This window comes from Salmo salar, chromosome ssa10, assembly GCF_905237065.1.
Source record: "Salmo salar chromosome ssa10, Ssal_v3.1, whole genome shotgun sequence".
Lineage (NCBI taxonomy): Eukaryota > Metazoa > Chordata > Actinopteri > Salmoniformes > Salmonidae > Salmo > Salmo salar.
Window position 1 is genome coordinate 66488227 of NC_059451.1, and position 19268 is coordinate 66507494.

At 41.1% G+C, this 19268-nt stretch overlaps 1 protein-coding gene across 2 annotated transcripts in view; it reads left to right on the top strand.

Moving 5' to 3' along the window:
- The window catches only part of abtb2b (ankyrin repeat and BTB (POZ) domain containing 2b), a 173293-nt gene that overhangs the window by 118070 nt on the left and 35955 nt on the right, over positions 1-19268 (top strand). The gene's annotated exons all lie outside the window — the stretch shown is intronic.

Below are 19268 nucleotides of genomic sequence, written 5' to 3' on the forward strand. Positions count from 1 at the left end.
AGTTATTAACCTCCCTGGGCAAGGTGGGACGTTTGCGTAGTCAACAGCCAGTGGAATCGCGTGGCACGAAATACAAATACCTCAAAAATGTTAACTTCAATTTCTCAAAGATATTACTATTTTACACCATTTTAAAGACAAGACTCTCATTAATCTAACCACATTGTCCGATTTCAAAAAGGCTTTACAGCGAAAGCAAAACATTAGATTATGTCAGGAGAGTACCCTGCCCAAAATAATCACACAGCCATTTTCAAAGCAAGCATACATGTCACATAAACCAAAACCACAGCTAAATGCAGCACTAACCTTTGATGATCTTCATCAGATGACACTCCTAGGACGTTATGTTATACAATACATGCATGTTTTGTTCAATCAAGTTAATATTTATATCAAAAACAGATTTTTACATTAGCATGTGATGTTCAGAACTAGCATACCCACCGCAAACTTCCGGTGAATTTACTAAATCACTCACGATTAACGTTCACAAAATAAATAACAATTATTTTAAGAATTATAGATACAGAACTTCTTTATGCAATCGCGGTGTCAGATTTTAAAATAGCTTTTCGGCAAAAGCACATTTTGCAGTATTCTGAGTAGAAAGCCCGGCCATCACAGCTAGCTAATTTGACACCTACCAAGTTTGGCCCTCACCAAACTCAGATTTACTATAAGAAAAATTGGATTACCTTTGCTGTTCTTCATCAGAATGCACTCCCAGGACTTCTACTTCAACAACAAATGTTGTTTTGGTTCGAAATAATCCATAGTTATATTGAAATAGCTCCGTTTTGTTCGTGCGTTCAGGTCAGTATCCGAAGCGAAGGGTGGCGCACGAGCGCATTTCGTGACAAAAAATGTCAAAATATTCCATTACTGTACTTCGAAGCATGTCAAACGCTGTTTAAAATCAATTTTTATGCGATTTTTCTCATAAAATAGCGATAATATTCCAACCGGGCGACGTTGTATTCATTCAAAGAGAGAAAGAAAAACATGGAGAATTCACATGAACGCACATCTACAGTATTACTGTTCTCAGCCTGACCACTCACAAAATCTCCTGCTGTTTTTCGCCCAGAGACTGGAGAGACATCATTCCACTTTCTGGCGCCTTCTGAGAGCCAATGGAAGCCTTAGAAAATGTCACATTACATCAGAGATGCTGTATTTTTGATAGAGATGCCACAGAAGGAGAACAAATTGTCAGACAGGGCACTTCCTGTATGGAATCTTCTCAGGTTTTGGCCTGCCATATGAGTTCTGTTATACTCACATACACCATTCAAACAGTTTTAGAAACTTTAGAGTGTTTTCTATCCAAATCTACCAATTATATGCATATTCTCGTTTCTGGGCAAGAGTAGTAACCAGTTTAAATTGGGTATGTTTTTTATCTGGCCGTGCAAATACTGCCCCCTAGCCCCAACAGGTTAAAACTTGTTTTTCAACCACTCCACAAATTTCTTGTTAATGATGTTACGGCTTTAGAAGCTTCTCTTATGCTAATTGACATCCTTTGAGTCAATTGGAGGTGTACCTGTGGATGTATTTCAAGGCCTACCTTGAATTGTAGACCTCCTCAAGTCTGGTTCATCCTTGGGAGCAATTTCCAAATGCATGGAAGTACCATGTTCATCTGTACAAGCAATGGTACGCAAGTATAAACACCATGTGACCACGCAGCCGTCATACCGCTCAAGAAGGAAACACTTTCTGTCTCCTAGAGATGAACGTACTTTGGCGCGAAAAGTGCAAATCAATCCCAGAACAGCAGCAAAGTACCTTGTGAAGATGCTGGAGGAAACGGGTACAAAAGTATCTATATCCACAGTAAAACGAGTCCTATATCGACATAATCTGAAAGGCCGCTCAGCAAGGAAGAAGCCACTGCTCCAAAACCGCCATAAAAAAAGACAGACTACGGTTTGCAACTGCACATGGGGACAAAGATGGTACTTTTTGGTGAAATGTCCTCTGGTCTGATTAAACAAAAATAGAACTGTTTGGCCATAATGACCATCGTTATGTTTGGAGGAAGAAGGGGGATGCTTGCAAGCCGAAGAACACCATCCCAACCGGGCTGGCTTCCCGGCTTTGAAGTTGAGGTCAAGGTAATTGTATGTTTTTAGACATAGTTATCTCATTGGTAGTGTCTGATTAGTTTATTGGTGTCTGAACAGTTGTAGGCCTATAGCTGATTTGTGAGAGATTAGAGGTTCCATGACCATGTTAATGAACTGAATGGTGTGTGCTCATTGGGCATTTCTCATCTGGTTTTGCCTCAGGACTCAAATTAAACCTGGTTGCCTCAGTCACGACCCAATATCACACTGCGAAAAAAAACCCAGCCAAAATGCAATCTGGGAAACTATTTTTAATACTATATTGATTGGAAATGTAGCAAGTATATGACAAGAGAACACCTTTTTTTAACGAAGATTGTTAGTAAGCTTACTTGTTTAAGACCACAAAATCAACCAAAATGTGCTGATAATAGTCTGTATTGAAAATACTGTGATTGAAGAAAGATAGTTTTCAGAGATGAAATAAGTAAATGTAGGCATTTTCTACACACTTTCTACCTGGTTTTAGTCATTTAGGTTCAAACTAAATAAATAAAAATAAGAGAATCACTTCTCAAGTAGCCCCTGTAGAGTGGTGGTTTTCTCTGGAAGTTACTGCTTGTGTTGTACGTATGCCACTGAAAACAGGGTGTGGACTAGGACTGACTCACTACTGATTTCCTGGTTTCCTGTCCTCCAGTAAGATGTGATAAAAGGCTGTATAAATATCAGCTTACGTAGCTCATGTGGTCATTATGAAACTACACGTCTGTTCCCTTAGGTTGGTTCTCCAGGGTTCATTGATATGTTATGGAAGTAATTGGTAAAATTAGAAAGACAATGTTTTGAACCTGTTACATTTTAGGGAGGGAGGGAGGTGTGATATGTGTGTGTGTGTGTGTGTGTGTGTGTGTGTGTGTGTGTTCACATACACATCTTCATACAGTACCAGGGAGAAGTTTGGAAAGACCTACTCATTCAAGGGTTTTCTTTATTTTTGCTATTTTCTACATTGTAGAATAATAGTGAAGATGTCAAAATGATAAAATAACACACATGGAATCATGTAGTAACCAAAAAAGTGTTTTTTGGTTACTCAATAATATTTCAGATTCTTCAAAGTAGCCACCCTTTCTTTGTCTTGATGACAGCTTTGCACACTCTTGGCATTCTATCAACCAGCTTCATGAGGTAGTCACTTGGAATTCATTTCGATTAACAGGTGTGGCTTATTAAAAGTTAATTTGTGGAATTTCTTTCCTTCTTAATGCGTTTGAGCCAATCAGTTGTGTTGTGACAAGGTAGGGGTGGTATACAGAAGATGTCCCTGTTTGGTAATAGACAAAGTCTATAGTATGGCAAGAACAACTCAAATGAGCAAAAATAAATGACAGTCCATCGTTACTTTAAGACATGAAGGTCAGTCAATATGGAACATTTCAAGTACTTTGTAAGTCTCTTCAAGTGCAGTCGCAAAAACCATCAAGCGCTATGCTGAAACTGGCTCTCATGAGGACTGCCACAGCAAAGGAAGACCCAGAGTTGCTGCAGAGGATAAGTTCATTAGAGTTAACTACACCTCAGATTGCAGCCCAAATAAATGCTTCACAGAGTTCAATTAACAGACACATCTAGGGTTGCACATTTTGGGGAATATCCAGAGGTGGGAACTTTCTGTGGGAATTAACGGGAGAATGGGAATTAATGGAAATATATGCAAATTAATATTAATACCATTTAAATGTAGATGCTTTTTGCATTGGATATATTTACCATATCATATGGAGACAGAAACATAAACCTTTTACCTTATCATAAGTAGACATAATTGCAAATGATTCAACCTTCAAATAGAAATTAAAAAAAAACAATTTAGTTACGAATTGAACTGTAATTAAATGAGTTGACTCTTCACACGGGATGATTTCACTGAACAACAAAAGAAAGGGAAATTTGAATGATCCCAATGATCCATCACATCTCCCAAAAACGTTTTCAACATACATCTGTAAAATGATAGTCTAGAAACTAAAGCTTTGGTTGTCTTCCTCTCAGGCTTCCATGCATTCTCCCTGGACCTCCTCAATGTCCACCTCTTGAACATCAGACTCTGAGGCCTCATCTTCACTGTCACTTTCCAACCTTGTTGAGGATGGCTCGTTGTCAGGCTCAAAAAGCCTCAAATTTGGCCGGATGGTCACCAATTTTTCAACCCTTGTATTGTTCAGCTTGTTGCGTGCTTTGGTGTGTGTGTTCCCAAACAAGGACCAGTTGCGCTCTGAGGCGGCTGATGTTGGTGGGATATGGAGGCAACAGGGGAAAGAGCCTCAGATCCACAAATTCCCTTCCACCAGCTGGCTGATGAGATATGTTGGCACGACTGCCATAATGCATCTCCATCCCAAAGCCCTTGCTTGGAAGTGTACTTCGCCAAACTGCCAAGAACCTTGCCCTCATCCAGGCCAAGGTGGCAAGACACGGTAATAATGACACCACAGGACTTGTTGATCTCTGCACCAGACAGGATGCTCTTTCAAGCATACTTGGGGTCCAACATGTACGCTGCGGAGTGTATGGGCTTCAGGCAGAAGTCTTCACGCTTTTTGATGTATTTCAGAACTGCAGTTTCCTCTGCTTGGAGCAACAGTGAAGTGGGACTGGCAGTACGGATTTCTTCTCTTTCATCTGCAAGCAGAGTCTGAACATCAGACAGGATGGCATTGTCTCCCTCAATCTGTGCAATGGCTACTGCTATAGGTTTCAGGCTGCTTACCGCTCTTTCCCAAAATACATCATCCAGGAGGATCCTCTTGATGGGGCTGTCCATATCGGCAGACTGTGATATGACCATTTCCTGGAGAGACTCCTTCCCCTCCAGGAGACTGTCAGACATGATGACAACACCACCCCAACGGGTGTTGCTGGGCAGCTTCAATGTGGTGCTCTTATTCTTCTCACTTGGCTTGGTGAGGTAGATTGCTGCTATAACTTGATGACCCTTCACATACCTAACCTTTTCCTTGGCTCTCTTGTAGAGTATATCCATTGTTTTCAGTGCCATGATGTCCTTCAGGAGCAGAGTCAATGCATGAGCAGCACAGCCAATGGGTGTGATGTGAGGGTATGGCTCCTACACTTTCGACCATGATCACAGCATTGTCTGTCACCAGTGCAAATATCTTCTGTGGTCCAAGGTCATTGATGACTGCCTTCAGCGCATCTGCAATATAGAGACCGGTGTGTTTGTTGTCCCTTGTGTCTGTGCTCTTGTAGAATACTAGTTGAGGGGTGGAGATGATGTAGATAATTATTCCTTGCCCGGGAACATTCAACCACCCATCAGAGATGATTGCAATACAGTCTGCTTTCTTTATGATTTGCTTTACCTTCACTTGAACTCTGTTGAACTCTGCATCTAGCAACTTAGTAGATAAAGCATGTCTGGTTGGAGGGGTGTATGCTGGGTGAAGAACATTCAAAAATCTCTTCCAATACACATTTCCTGTGAGCATCAGATGTGAACCAGTTGCATACACATCTCGAGCAAGACATTCATCAGCATTTCTCTATGTTCCTCCATTGAGTCAAAAAAATGTTGATTCTTGGAGGACCATGAGCTGTTGCTATTGATAATGTGTCTGATCCATAATTTTATCCTCGAATAGATGTAGAGGGACTTTTGTCAAAGGTTGCTTGTTGTGAGCAATGAGGGAACTTTATGCACTTGTCCAGATGATTCTGCATATTTGTTGCATTCTTCACATATGATTTGGCACAGTATTTGCAAATATACACAGCTTTTCCTTCTACATTAGCTGCAGTGAAATGTCTCCACACATCAGATAGTGCCCGTGGCATTTTCCTGTAAAGATTTGAATTTTTTTTGTAAAAATACCATTCCATGTGCAGATAAATAGTTAGGAATTGTTTAATCTAACTGCTTAACCTCTTACATCTAGACGTTCCGCTAGCGGAACACCTGCTCCAATATCCAATGATGGGCGTGGCGCGAAATACAAATTCCTCTAAAATCCGAAAACTTCCATTTTTCAAACATATTACTATTTTACAGAATTTTAAAGACGAGACTCTCGTTAATCTAACCACACTGTCCGATTTCAAAAAGGCTTTACAGCGAAAGCAAAACATTAGATTATGTCAGCAGAGTACCCAGCCAGAAATAATCAGACACCCATTTTTCAAGCTAGCATATAATGTCACAAAAACCCAGAAGACAGCTAAATGCAGCACTAACCTTTGATGATCTTCATCAGATGACACACCTAGGACATTATGTTATACAATACATGCATGTTTTGTTCAATCAAGTTCATATTTATATAAAAAAAACAGCTTTTTACATTAGCATGTGACGTTCAGAACTAGCATACCCCCCGCAAACTTCCGGGGAATTTAAAAACAATTTACTAAATTACTCACGATAAACATTCACAAAAAGCATAACAATTATTTTAAGAATTATAGATACAGAACTCCTCTATGCACTCGAATATATCCGATTTTAAAATAGCTTTTTGGTGAAAGCACATTTTGCAATATTCTAAGTACATAGCCCAGCCATCACGGGCTAGCTATTTAGACACCCGGCAAGTTTAGCCTTCACCAAAATCAGATTTACTATTACAAAAGTTTGATTACCTTTTGTTGTCTTCGTCAGAATGCACTCCCAGGACTGCTACTTCAATAACAAATGTTGGTTTGGTCCAAAATAATCCATCGTTATATCCGAATAGCGGCGTTTTGTTCGTGCGTTCCAGAAACTATCCAAAATGGTAAATCATGGTCGCGTGCATTGCGCATTTCGTGACAAAAAAAATCTAAATATTCCATTACCGTACTTCGAAGCATGTCAACCGCTGTTTAAAATCAATTTTTATGCAATTTATCTTGTAAAAAAGTGATAATATTCCGACCGGGAATCTCCTTTTCGGGTAAACAGAGGAAAAAACAGAAAGACGGGGGCGGCCAGTGTACGCGCCTAAGCCCACTGTCCCTTGATCGGCCACTTGAGAAAGGCGATAATGTGTTTCAGCCTGGGGCTGGAATGACGACATTCAGGTTTTTCCCGGGCTCTGAGAGCCTATTGGAGCCGTGGGAAGTGTCACGTTACCACAGAGATCCTAAGTTTTGGAATGAGATGTCAAAGAAAGACAATAAATGGTCAGACAGGCCACTTCCTGTAAAGGAATCTCTCAGGTTTTGACCTGCCATTTGAGTTCTGTTATACTCAGACACCATTCAAACAGTTTTAGAAACTTTGGAGTGTTTTCTATCCAAAGCTAATAATTATATGCATATTCTAGTTTCTGGGCAGGAGTAATAATCAGATTAAATCAGGTACGTTTTTTATCCAGCCGTGAAAATACTGCCCCCTAGCCATAACAGGTTAAGTAAAATAAATGTTTTAAAATGAAACCTGTATGGAAACAGGTGAATTAACCCTCCTCCGTTAGCAGACTCAAGCAAGCTAAACCCACATGGTAGCAAAAACTAAAATTGTTAACAAGTTAGAAATGATTTAAACACACTTTGCTGTAGGCTACGATTTACTAATTAACAAAAAAGCATGTATGTCATATAAAATATATTCACTCCCCCCAGTATTGTAATCAAACCAGAAAGCATGTAGTCCTTGGCTCAGACCGTGTGGGCTCAATAGCATCTCATTAGTGTGCAAGATCTTGAGAATCAGCTGTACATGTGATGGAAGAGTGCACTGCACATGTAATGGAAGAATTTACTCTGCATGCAGAAGGTTGCAATTCCATTGAATTGGGGATAGTTTAGCCAGAATATGCCACAAGACCTAGAATTGCCTTATGTATATCCCACTAAAAAGGTTCACTGTTATAAGCTAACTTTTTTTGATGACTTTAAGCAACATTCCCCAAAGCAACCCTAGACACAACTCAACATCAACTGTTCAGATGAGACTGCTTGAATCAGGCCTTCATGGTCGAACTTCTGCAAAGAAACCACTACTAAATGACACCAATAAGAAGAAGAGACTTGCTTGGGCCAAGAAACGCGAACAATGAACATTAGACCAGTGGAAATCTGTCCTTTTGGTCTGATGAGTCCAAATTTGAGGTTTTTGGTTCTCACCGCTGTGTCTTTGTGAGATGCAGAGTTGCTCAACGGATGATCTCCGCATGTGTGGTTCCCACCATGAACCATGGAGGAGGAGGTGTGATGGTATGGGGGTGCTTTGCTGGTGACACTGTCAGTGATTTATTTACAATTCAAGGGAAACTTAACCAGCATGGCTACCACAGCATTCTGCATTGATATGCCATCTCATCTGGTTTGCGCCTAGTGGGACTATCATTTGTTTTTCAACAGGACAATGACCCAAAACACACCTCTAGGCTATTTAAGGGCTATTTGACCAAGAAGGAGAGTGGTGGAGGGCTGCATCAGATGACCTGGCCTCCACAATCACCCATCCTCAACCCAATTGAGATGGTTTGGGATTAGTTGGACCGCAGAGTCAAGGAAGAACAGCCAACATGTGTTCTGCAAATGTGGGAACTTCTTCAAGACTGTTGGAAAAGCATTCCACGTGAAGCTGATTGAGAGAATGCCAAGAGTGTGCAAAGCTGTCATCAAGTCAAAGGATGGCTACTTTGAAGAATCTCAAATCTAAATAATATTTTGATTTGTTTAACATTTTTTTGGTTACTACATGATTCCATATGTGTTATTTCATAGTTTTGATGTCTTCACGGTTATTCTACAATGTAGAAAATAGTAAAATTAAAGAAAATCCCTTGAATGAGTAGGTGTGTCAACTTTTGGCTGGTACTGTACGTACAAGTTTCCTTCCTAGGTCTGCCGTGGTGTGTGTGTGTGTGTGTGTGTGTGTGTGTGTGTGTGTGTGTTTAAGAAGTTCAGGAGAAATTTCTCCTGCATGTTCAAGGGTTAATGACACACTTAAGAGTGAGCTGTGTAAAGGGATCTATGCACTCTTGCATACAAAGTGGATGCTGCTCTCACTCACTAGTCTAGTGTTTTTAGGCATGTCAATCTCCGAGTGGCACACATTGGTTGAATCAATGTTGTTTTGACATCATTTCAATACAATTTTCCCGAATAGATGTTGAATTGATATCTGTGCCCATTGGGCTGTGTGTGTTTTTCATTTGAGTTTATGATTGTATATGCATCCAAGGGAATGTTTGTGTTTTGTTATGGTAGGAGCGGCGTGTGTGTGTGTGTGGGTGTGGGTGTGTTTTTTGTGTGCGCTTCCTGAGTAGGGTTGCAAAGGGAGAGTATATTACTGGAAACTTTCTACATTTACCAGGAAACTACCAGAATTTTGGTATCTCAAGAATTGTATGTAATATATCACAAGACATCTAGTGGCTCTTTTGGGTACTTCAGATTATCACAGGTGTCTGTAAAGCTGTAAAACATTATCCTAAATATAAACCATCAACTTGGTGAATACCATTGGTGTTTAGTATGAGGGTGTCAGCATGAAATCTCCTTTTAAGGTTATTTTTTTCTTTTTACGAACTTTTATTTATTTTACTATGTCAATATGTATTTGTTGTGAATGTTTTGGCATCAAACTGGTGGCAGTTGTGAAAAGTTAATAGTTGGAAGAGTTGCGGAGTTAATTGAAAATAATGCCATTGTTGATTAGATGCTTTTTTGATTAATTAGGCTATTTTCTCTTGAACCATATGTTCTATCTACTAGAAAGTGATGGATAAGATGGACACAGATATAATAAATTAACACTATATGTTAATATTTTTTTACAAAGTTATTCAAGTATAAATTACCAAAGTTACGATGGATTGCCATAGATTTTCTGTTAATTACCAAAAGTACTGTAGATTCTGGTAACTTTGGTAAATTATCAGTAGCTTTGCAACCCTAATCCTGAGACACACACACACACACACACACATCTGCTCCAGCTGTCTCCCATACTGTACCTCAATCAATCAATCAAATGTATTTATAAAGCCCTTTTTACATCAGCCAATGTCACAAAGTGCTATACAGAAACCCAGCCTAAAACCCCAAACAGCAAGCAATGCAGATGTAGAAGCACAGTGGCTAGGAAAAACTCCCTTGAAAGGCAGGAACCTAGGAAGAAGCCTAGAGAGGAACCAGGCTCTGAGGGGTGGCCAGTCCTCTTCTGCTGTGCTGGGTTGAGATTATAACAGTACCAAGATGTTCATAGATGACCAGCAGGGTCAAATAATAATAATCACAGTGATTATAGAGGGTGTAACAGGTTAGCACCTCATGAGTAAATGTCAGTTGGCTTTTCATAGCCGAACATTTAGTTAGAGACAGCTGGTGCGGTAGAGGGAGAGTCAAAAACAGCAAGTCCGGGACAAGGTAGCACGTCCGGTGAACAGGTCAGGGTTCCATAGCCGCAGGCAGACCAGTTGAAACTGAATCAGCAGCACGACCAGGTGGACTGGGGACAGTAAGGTGTCATGAGGCATGGTCCCAGGGCTCAGGTCCCCGGGAGGGGAGGGAGAGAATTAGAGGGAGCATACTTAAATTCACACAGAACATCGGATAAGACAGGAGAAACACTCCAGATATAACAGACTGACCCTAACCCACCGACACAAACTATTGCAGCATAAATACTGGAGACAGAGAGGAGGGGTCGGGAGACACTATGTCCCTGTCCGACAATATCCCCAGACAGGGCCAACCAGGAAGGATATAACCCCACCCACTTTGCCAAAGCACAGCCCCCACACAACTAGAGGGATATCTTCAACCACCAACTTACTACCCTGAGACAAGGCCGAGTATAGCCCACGAAGATCTTCCCCACGGCATGAACCCGAGGGGGGCGCCAAACCCGGACAGAAAGATCACGTCAGTGACTCAACCCACTCGAGTGACGCACCCCTCCTATGGACGGGATGAAAGAGCACCAGTAAGCCAGTGACTCAGCCCCCGTAAAAGGGTTAGAGGCAGAGAATCCCGGTGGAGAGAGGGGAACCGGCCAGGCAGAGACAGCAAGGGCGGTTCGTCGCTCCAGTGCCTTTCCGTTCACTTCACACCCTTGGACCAGACTACACTCAATCATAGGACCTACTGAAGAGATGAAAGAGCAAATATGCTCTCCTCATTATTATCAAAGAGAAAAGAACACCACACATAACTCTCCATTCCACCAGACCTGTGTGTGTGTGTGTGTGTGTGTGTGTGTGTGTGTGTGTGTGTGTGTGTGTGTGTGTGTGTGTGTGTGTGTGTGTGTGTGTGTGTGTGTGTGAGAGATGTGAGGTACAATTAGTATCTGACAATAATTATAGTGTGATGCCACCATAATGTTCCCTCGCTCTCTTGCTCTCTCTCTCTCTCTCTCTCCCTCCCCCTCACACTCTCTCCAGAAACCTCCATTAACATTTTGTTGTAAACTCTAACCACATCTCTGTGTGGCCCAAGACATCAGACATTTGAGCAGACCCCAACTCTACTCAACACGTCTTATCACAGGAACAGAATTAATTCAACATTCAACAGACAATGCCGTGAAAGCATTGTGTTAATATGTGTGTGTTTGTGTGCGTCTGTTACAAGTGTGTGTGTGGGTGTGTGTGCATTCTTTTGTACATGTGTGGTATATTTTAATGCCACTGAGTCATCCCACTAAATACAGTTAATGTAAACAACAACTTTCATCAGTGAGAGATGTTCATGACCAATTTACTTTACCCTTTCCTTACCTCTCCTCTCCCTTCCCAAACCAACAATTTCTGCTTCCAAAGCATGAGTAATTCGACTCCCCAGACCACCCTAAACACATACACACACACACACGCAGACACACACGCACACACACGCTCTAGCTGTAAAAAGTGGCTGTCTAATTGGACAATGTGTAGTGATGATAAAAAGTGGGGAGATAAAGTTGCCCCTACACCCTTTTTTTTTTTTTTTTTTGCCCCTCAGATATTTTCAATTTTGTAATGTTTACATTTATGTGTGGAAGCAAGGTAATCTGATCGTAGATCTGTGATTGAGGGCAACTTAATATGATTAATCCCAAGGTCTGAGTCTCTCTCGTTATTAGATTGCTATCAGATCTGTTGTAGTTGTAATGGACCCAGATCTACATGAGTCCAGACACGTGCTGTGTACAAATCAGAGGTCAGTTAAACTCTGTCTAGCTTGTTTGTATTTACATCTCATTGGCTCTAAATCCCTGATCTAAGATCAGCCGTTGAGGGGTAGGATGAGGAGTCAGGGGTTAGGGTGCACACACCTTACTGTGATAAGCCTGCATTGGCTTTATTACAATGTAAAATACACTGATAATGGATATACAGTGCATTCGGAAAGTAGTCAGACCTCTTGAGGTTTTCCACATTTTGTTACAATACAGCCTAATTCTAAAATGTATTAAATATTTTTTTCCTTCATTAATCTACCCCATAATGACAAAGCGAAAAGAGGTTTTTATATATTTCTGAAAATGTAATAAAAAAAAAAATACAAAATTAAACATCACATTTACATAAGTATTCAGACCCTTTACTCAGTACTTCATTGAAGCACCTTTGGCAGTGATTACAGCCCCTAGTCTTGGGTATGACACTACATGCTTGGCGCACCTGTATTTGGGGAGTTTCTCCCATTCTTCTCTGCAGATCCTCTCAAGCTCTGTCAGGTTGTATGGGGAGCGTCCCTGCACAGCTATTTTCAAGTTTCTCCAGAGATGTTTGATCGGGTTCAAGTCCAGGCTCTGGCTGTGCCACACAAGGACATACAGAGACTTGTCCCAAAGCCACTTCTGTGTTGTCTTGGCTGTGTGCTTAGGGTCGTTGTCCTGTTGGAAGGTGAATCTTCGCCCCAGTCTGAGGTCCTGAGCGCTCGGGAGCAGGTTTTTATCAATGATCTCTCTTTCCCTCAATCCTGACTAGTCTCCAAACATCCCCACAGCATGATGCTGCCACCACCATGCTTCACCGTAGGGATGGTGCCAGGTTTCCACTAGACGTGACACTTGGCATTCAGGCCAAAGAGTTCAATCTTGGTTTCATCAGACCAGAGAATTTAGTTTCTCATGGTCTGAGAGTCCTTTAGGTGCCTTTGGAAACTCCAAGCGGGCTGTCATGTGCCTTTTACTGAGGAGTGGCTTCCGTCTGGCCACTCTACCGTAAAGGCCTGATTAGTGAAGAGCTGAGGAGATGGTTGTCCTTCTAGATGGTTCTCCCATCGCTACAGAGGAATTCTGGAGCTCTGTCAGAGTGACCATCAGGTTCTTGATCATCTCCCTGACCAAGGCCCTTCTCCCCCGATTGCTTCGCGCGGCCAGCTCTAGGAAGAGTCTTGGTGGTTCCAAGCTTCTTCCATTTAAGAATGATGGAGGCCACTGTGTTCTTGAGGACCTTCAATTCTGCAGAAGTGTGTTGGTATCCTTCTCCAGATCTGTGCCTCTACACAATCCTGTCTCGGAGCTCTATGGACAATTTCTTCGGCCTCGTGGCTTGGTTTTTGCTCTGGCATGCGCTGTCAACTGTGGGACCTTATATAGACAGGGGTGTGCCTTTCCAAATGATGTCCAATCCATTGAATTTACCACAGGTGGACGCCAATCAAGTTATAATAACATCTCAAGGATGATCAATGAAAACAGGCTGCACCTGAGCTCAATTTCGAGTCTCATAGGGTCTGAATACTTATGTGAAGATATTTCAGTTTTTTATTTTTAACACATTTGCAAAAAATATTCTATAAACCTGTTTTTGCTTTGTCATTATCGGGTATTGTGTGTAGATTGATGAGGAAAATGTTTTATTTAATCCATTTTAGAATAAGGCTGTAACTAAATGTTTTGGTTGAAAAAGTCAAAAGGTTCTGAATACTTTCCGAATGCACTGTATATGTTTGTTTAAAAAGTGTATGCGAAGTCAACTTCTACTGTCTCCAAGAGTTTTTGTAATCTGTGATTTTAGTACAAAACCAGCTTTGTGTGGGAGAGTGTGTGTGTGTGTGTGTGGGGGGGGGTAGTGCTGCACGGTATACCGAAACTTCGGTACTTTTTTGATACACAAAAAACTTCTGTCAAATGCGTCTCATGTGATTTGAGAGGATCAAGTCTATCAGCACATATCCATCGGCGGAAATCCCGGGGGGGACACGACCCCCCCATCCTGGGAAAAATATGATTTGTCCCCCCCAATATATCACTAAAACATAACTATGTAATTTAAATAATATTAATAATACGCAATGAAAGCAATTGTGCTGATTATAGACACTTAATAGCGCGTTTTTAAGTTTCAAAAGATTGCGACCCCCCCGCCCTTTGCCTCACAATGGTTTGATCCACTGCCAGTTCCTTAGCTTGCAACGTAACTGCCGTGAGGTTCATCCAGTCAATCGCTCGCGCACACACACACTAGCTGAATATGCAGAGCTAGCGCGCAAATATTAACTATTAAGCTAGCTAGTACCTATTCCATTTATGTGGCGTCGTCAAAGATGGAATCAGCATGCAGATGATGTAAGTTAGTGCTTCAAAGTCCCTGTGATAAGGTTAGTGATAAACTGAAGTCCAAACTGAACAGAACTACACTCTCATCTACCATTGTCTTAAATATATTTAATGGTCTCGTTGCAAAAGCTAAATTGTCGCAAGGGAAATTTTATTTATTTAATTTCACCTTTATTTAACCCGGGTAGCAAAGATTATAGCAAACACCACTGAAACTGAATTGGTGCTCGCTAGCTTTGCAAATTCAGCTATTGTTGGAAGCCAGCCAATATGAAACAAACTATTAAAATTACAAAAGGTTGCAGCATATGTTGTGTAAATGGTGAACTCATACAGCTGTCAACTCTTGTCATTTTAATCCGTTTCACATTTGCTAGCTACCTTTTAGATCGAAGCCCATATAGAATGATTGAAGATGATAGAAGCCCATCTCCTACTGTAAATAACCTACACACTGTGTGTAGCCAGCCAGCCAGCCAGGTAGAAAAATGGCAGAAAAATAAAAGACGGACATCAGAGTATTTTTCAATACACCAAAACGCATAGTAAGAACCCTAGTAGCCTAATATCTCAAAGACTAGTTGATAAAATGTTCATAAGAAAGAAATGAAATTCTAATGGAAATGTTTCACAATGATGTCATTAGGCAGAGCAGGCAACAGATGCCACACAGACAGCAGAGTTGGGGACAGATATGCAGGGACAGACTGGCAGAGACAGGGAGTCTCAGGTAAGTTTGTTGAGTCTTTGTTTGGCAACATTATGAAAGGTTCTCAATTTTTTTGACTTGTAAAATAGGAACATAATTGGAAAATGCCATGGATACCCCCACTCTCAACTTAAACTGGTGACTGAACTAAGATTTGTTAAAGGCAATGGTTTTGCTGTTGTGATTAGTTGTGTAGTTTTGGGTACCGGTAGTTAGGAGTACGGCAAACACCTTATTTCTTTGGTTCCTCAATATACATTTACCATATTACAATGTAGGCTATGTGTTACAGCACTACTTTTGGTGTCCCCCTCAGGAATTGCTCTTGAGAAAATTTCATGTAATTGTCCCCTCCAAAGTGTATATCAGATTTTCGCCCCTGCACATATCCTTTATAGCGCGAAGAGCAGCGCCTGCTCCAGTTCCTCATTCATTGCTTGTGCTGTCTGGTTTGTTAATAATCATAGTGCTGTCAGCATTGTCATTAATAATCATAATTTATTACATTTTTAAAGCACTTTTCATTATACAGAATAATCTCAAAGTGCATAACATTTTAAATTAAAACCAAATGGAAAAAAATGGCAACTGACAAAAAGAACACAGGTGACGCTACAAGGGACTAGGAAACCAAGGAGCACATCTATCAACAGAAAGCCATCCTAAAGAGAATGGTCTTTAGGCCTGTTTTAACTGAGCCCAGAGTCTGTGTTAACTTCTGTGCAGAATGAGTGGGGAGCTAACACACTTGAATAATGCAACACGGCATGTAAAAATGTTGAAACTGTTCATTACTGTTCCCAAAACAATGGCCGACCAGCCGAGAACACTTTACAGAGCAAGATGATACCGGTAGCTTTCAGTTTTAATTGTAGGCTACCTTTCCTTGCTAGCTTACAACTGAAGCAAACATCAATTCAGTACCCTAGTACTTTGTTTGTGATAATATGCTAACCTTAACGCAAAATTTGCCGATTTGTCAAAAAAACATCACTTAGTCTCCCTCGCCACCAAAAACTCTTAACCTTTTAGTCTCCCTTGCCTCCCGTCTGGTTTCCACAAAATTCCATAGCCACAAAGTCAGATTCCACTGCCACGTTCTGCCTCGCAAATTACGTAATTTCTTTCTTAAAGAGACAGTGCACACTTTTACAGTGGGGGGAAAAAAGTATTTGATCCCCTGCTGATTTTGTACGTTTGCCCACTGACAAAGAAAGCATCAGTCTATAATTTTAATGGTAGGTTTATTTGAACAGTGAGAGACAGAATAACAACAAAAATATCCAGAAAAACGCATGTCAGAAATGTTATAAATTAATTTGCATTTTAATGAGGGAAATAAGTATTTGAACCCCTCTCAATCAGAAAGATTTCTGGATCCCAGGTGTCTTTTATACAGGAAACGAGCTGAGATTAGGAGCACACTCTTAAAGGGAGTGCTCCTAACCGCAGCTTGTTACGTGTAAAAAAGACACCTGTCCACAAAAGCAATCAATCAATCAGATTCCAAACTCTCCACCATGGCCAAGACCAAAGAGCTCTCCAAGGATGTCAGGAACACGATTGTAGACCTAAACAAGACTGGAATGGGCTACAAGACCATCGCCAAGCAGCTTGGTGAGAAGGTGACATTTGGTGCGATTATTCACAAATGGAAGAAACACAAAATAATTGTCAATCTCCTTCGGCCTGGGGCTCCATGCAAGATCTCACCTCGTGGAGTTGCAATGATCATGAGAACGGTGAGGAATCAGCCCAGAACTACACGGGAGGACCTTGTCAATGATCTCAAGGCAGCTGGGACCATAGTCACCAAGAAAACAATTGGTAACACACTACGCCGTGAAGGACTGAAATCCTGCAGCGCCCGCAAGGTCCCCCTGCTCAAGAATACATATACATGCCCGTATGAAGTCTGTCAATGAACATCTGAATGACTCAGAGGACAACTGGTGAAAGTGTTGTGGTCAGATGAGACCAAAATGGAGCTCTTTGACATCAACTCAACTTGCCGTGTTTGGAGGAGGAGGAATGCTGCCTATGACCCCAAGAACACCATCTCCACCGTCAAACATGGAGGTGGAAACATTATGCTTTGGGGTTGTTTTTCTGCTCAGGGGACAGGACAACTTCAACGCATCAAAGGGACGATGGACGGGGCCATGTACCGTCAAATCTTGGGTGAAAACCTCTTTCCCTCAGCCAGGGCATTGAAAATGGGTCGTGGATTGGTATTCCAGCATGGCAATTACCCAAAACACACGGCCAAGGCAACAAAGGAGTGGCTCAAGAAGAAGCACATTAAGGTCCTGGAGTGGCCTAGCCAGTCTCCAGACCTTAATCCCATAGAAAATCTTTGGAGGGAGCTGAAGGTTCGAGTTACCAAACGTCAGCCTCGAAACCTTAAGGACTTGGAGAAGATCTGCAAAGAGGAGTGGGACAAAATCCCTCCTGAGATGTGTGCAAACCTGGTGGCCAACTACAAGAAACGTCTGACCTCTGATTGCCAACAAGGGTTTTGCCACCAAGTACTAAGTCATGTTTTGCAGAGGGGTCAAATACTTGTTTTCCTTATTTAAAATGCAAATCATTTTATAACATTTCTGACATGCGTTTTTCAGGATTTTTTTGTTGTTATTCTGTCTCACTGTTCAAATAAACCTACTATTAAAATTATAGACTGATCATTTCTTTGTAAGTGGGCAAATGTACAAAATCAGCAGGGGATCAAATACTTTTTCCCCCACTGTATATAAGAAGAGATTGCTTATTCTATGCAAATGTTGTTGATCACTTCAATAAAATGATATTGTTCTCCTCGCAGTTGCCAATAAAACGTGTCCTAAATAGAAGGGATTTTGTAGCCCCATGAAATCAGCTAAAACAAGCTCAAATAACTCAATGCATTCACACAATCCTTTTGAATAATATGCATTCACCTGTATTGTGAATAGACCTAGGCTACATCTTGATTTACCCAGTTAATCAATAGATTTACCATTCAAATAACTTATTTCCATTATGTTGTTTTGGTTAGATTGGTAAAAGCGAAGTCAAATTGATTGTATGATTGTATAATCTATTCATTAATGCATACATGGCTGTCTCTAAAAAATACACATAAAAATTGTCAAATGTAAAAATATTTAACTCAAAAGATTCCCAATAATTGAACAGAGCAGTAACTGAATTTATCTGAGTTTATCCCATTCTGTGACTTTTAGCTAATATGCCTTTTATTTTTTGTGGTTTCATTTCGGTATCAAGTATCGTGATGGTATTGAGTATTGTGATACTAAACCTGGTATCGGTATCAAAGTTGAAAATCTGGTATTGTGACAACACTAGTGTGGGGGATAGTGTTTGGAGGCAAGTGGATTAGTGGTGGAGTAGCCTTCATGTTATTTAGTTTTAGTCCAAAGCGGGCATCTGGTTTTGATGGACAGAGGGGACACCGGTTACTGTGAAAGGTTGGGGACTTGTGTGTGTGTGTTGTTGAGTAACATGGTGATGGGGACAGATTGTGAGGGTGATGATGGGTGGGGTACATACAGACAGACACGCTCCGTCTAATTTCCTGTGTGGGTCACTGGCAGTGGAGTGTATACACACCGATGCACGCACACACACACTCATGCATACAAGGACAAACGTGTGCACACACACACACACCATTCTTGTCTTAAAGCTGCTGAGAGAGTCCCATTTCAGGCCTCTTGTTGAGATACGAGAGGGCCGTAAATTAAGTAGACCATTCAATAAACCAGGATAGGGGGATTATTTTCCTTTTATATAGCACCTCTGGGAATGTGGAACTGGTTTCTGATTGGTTTAATCTAGAGCGCAGCTTTTTGGTGAATCAATAAGAGTGTTTAGTATTGGAGATGAAAATGCTTTATTTGAAACGGCTCTGGGCTGAGAGCCAGAGTGTTGTTTGTGCTGTCATAACTAATATGCAGTAAAGTGACACAGAGTAGAG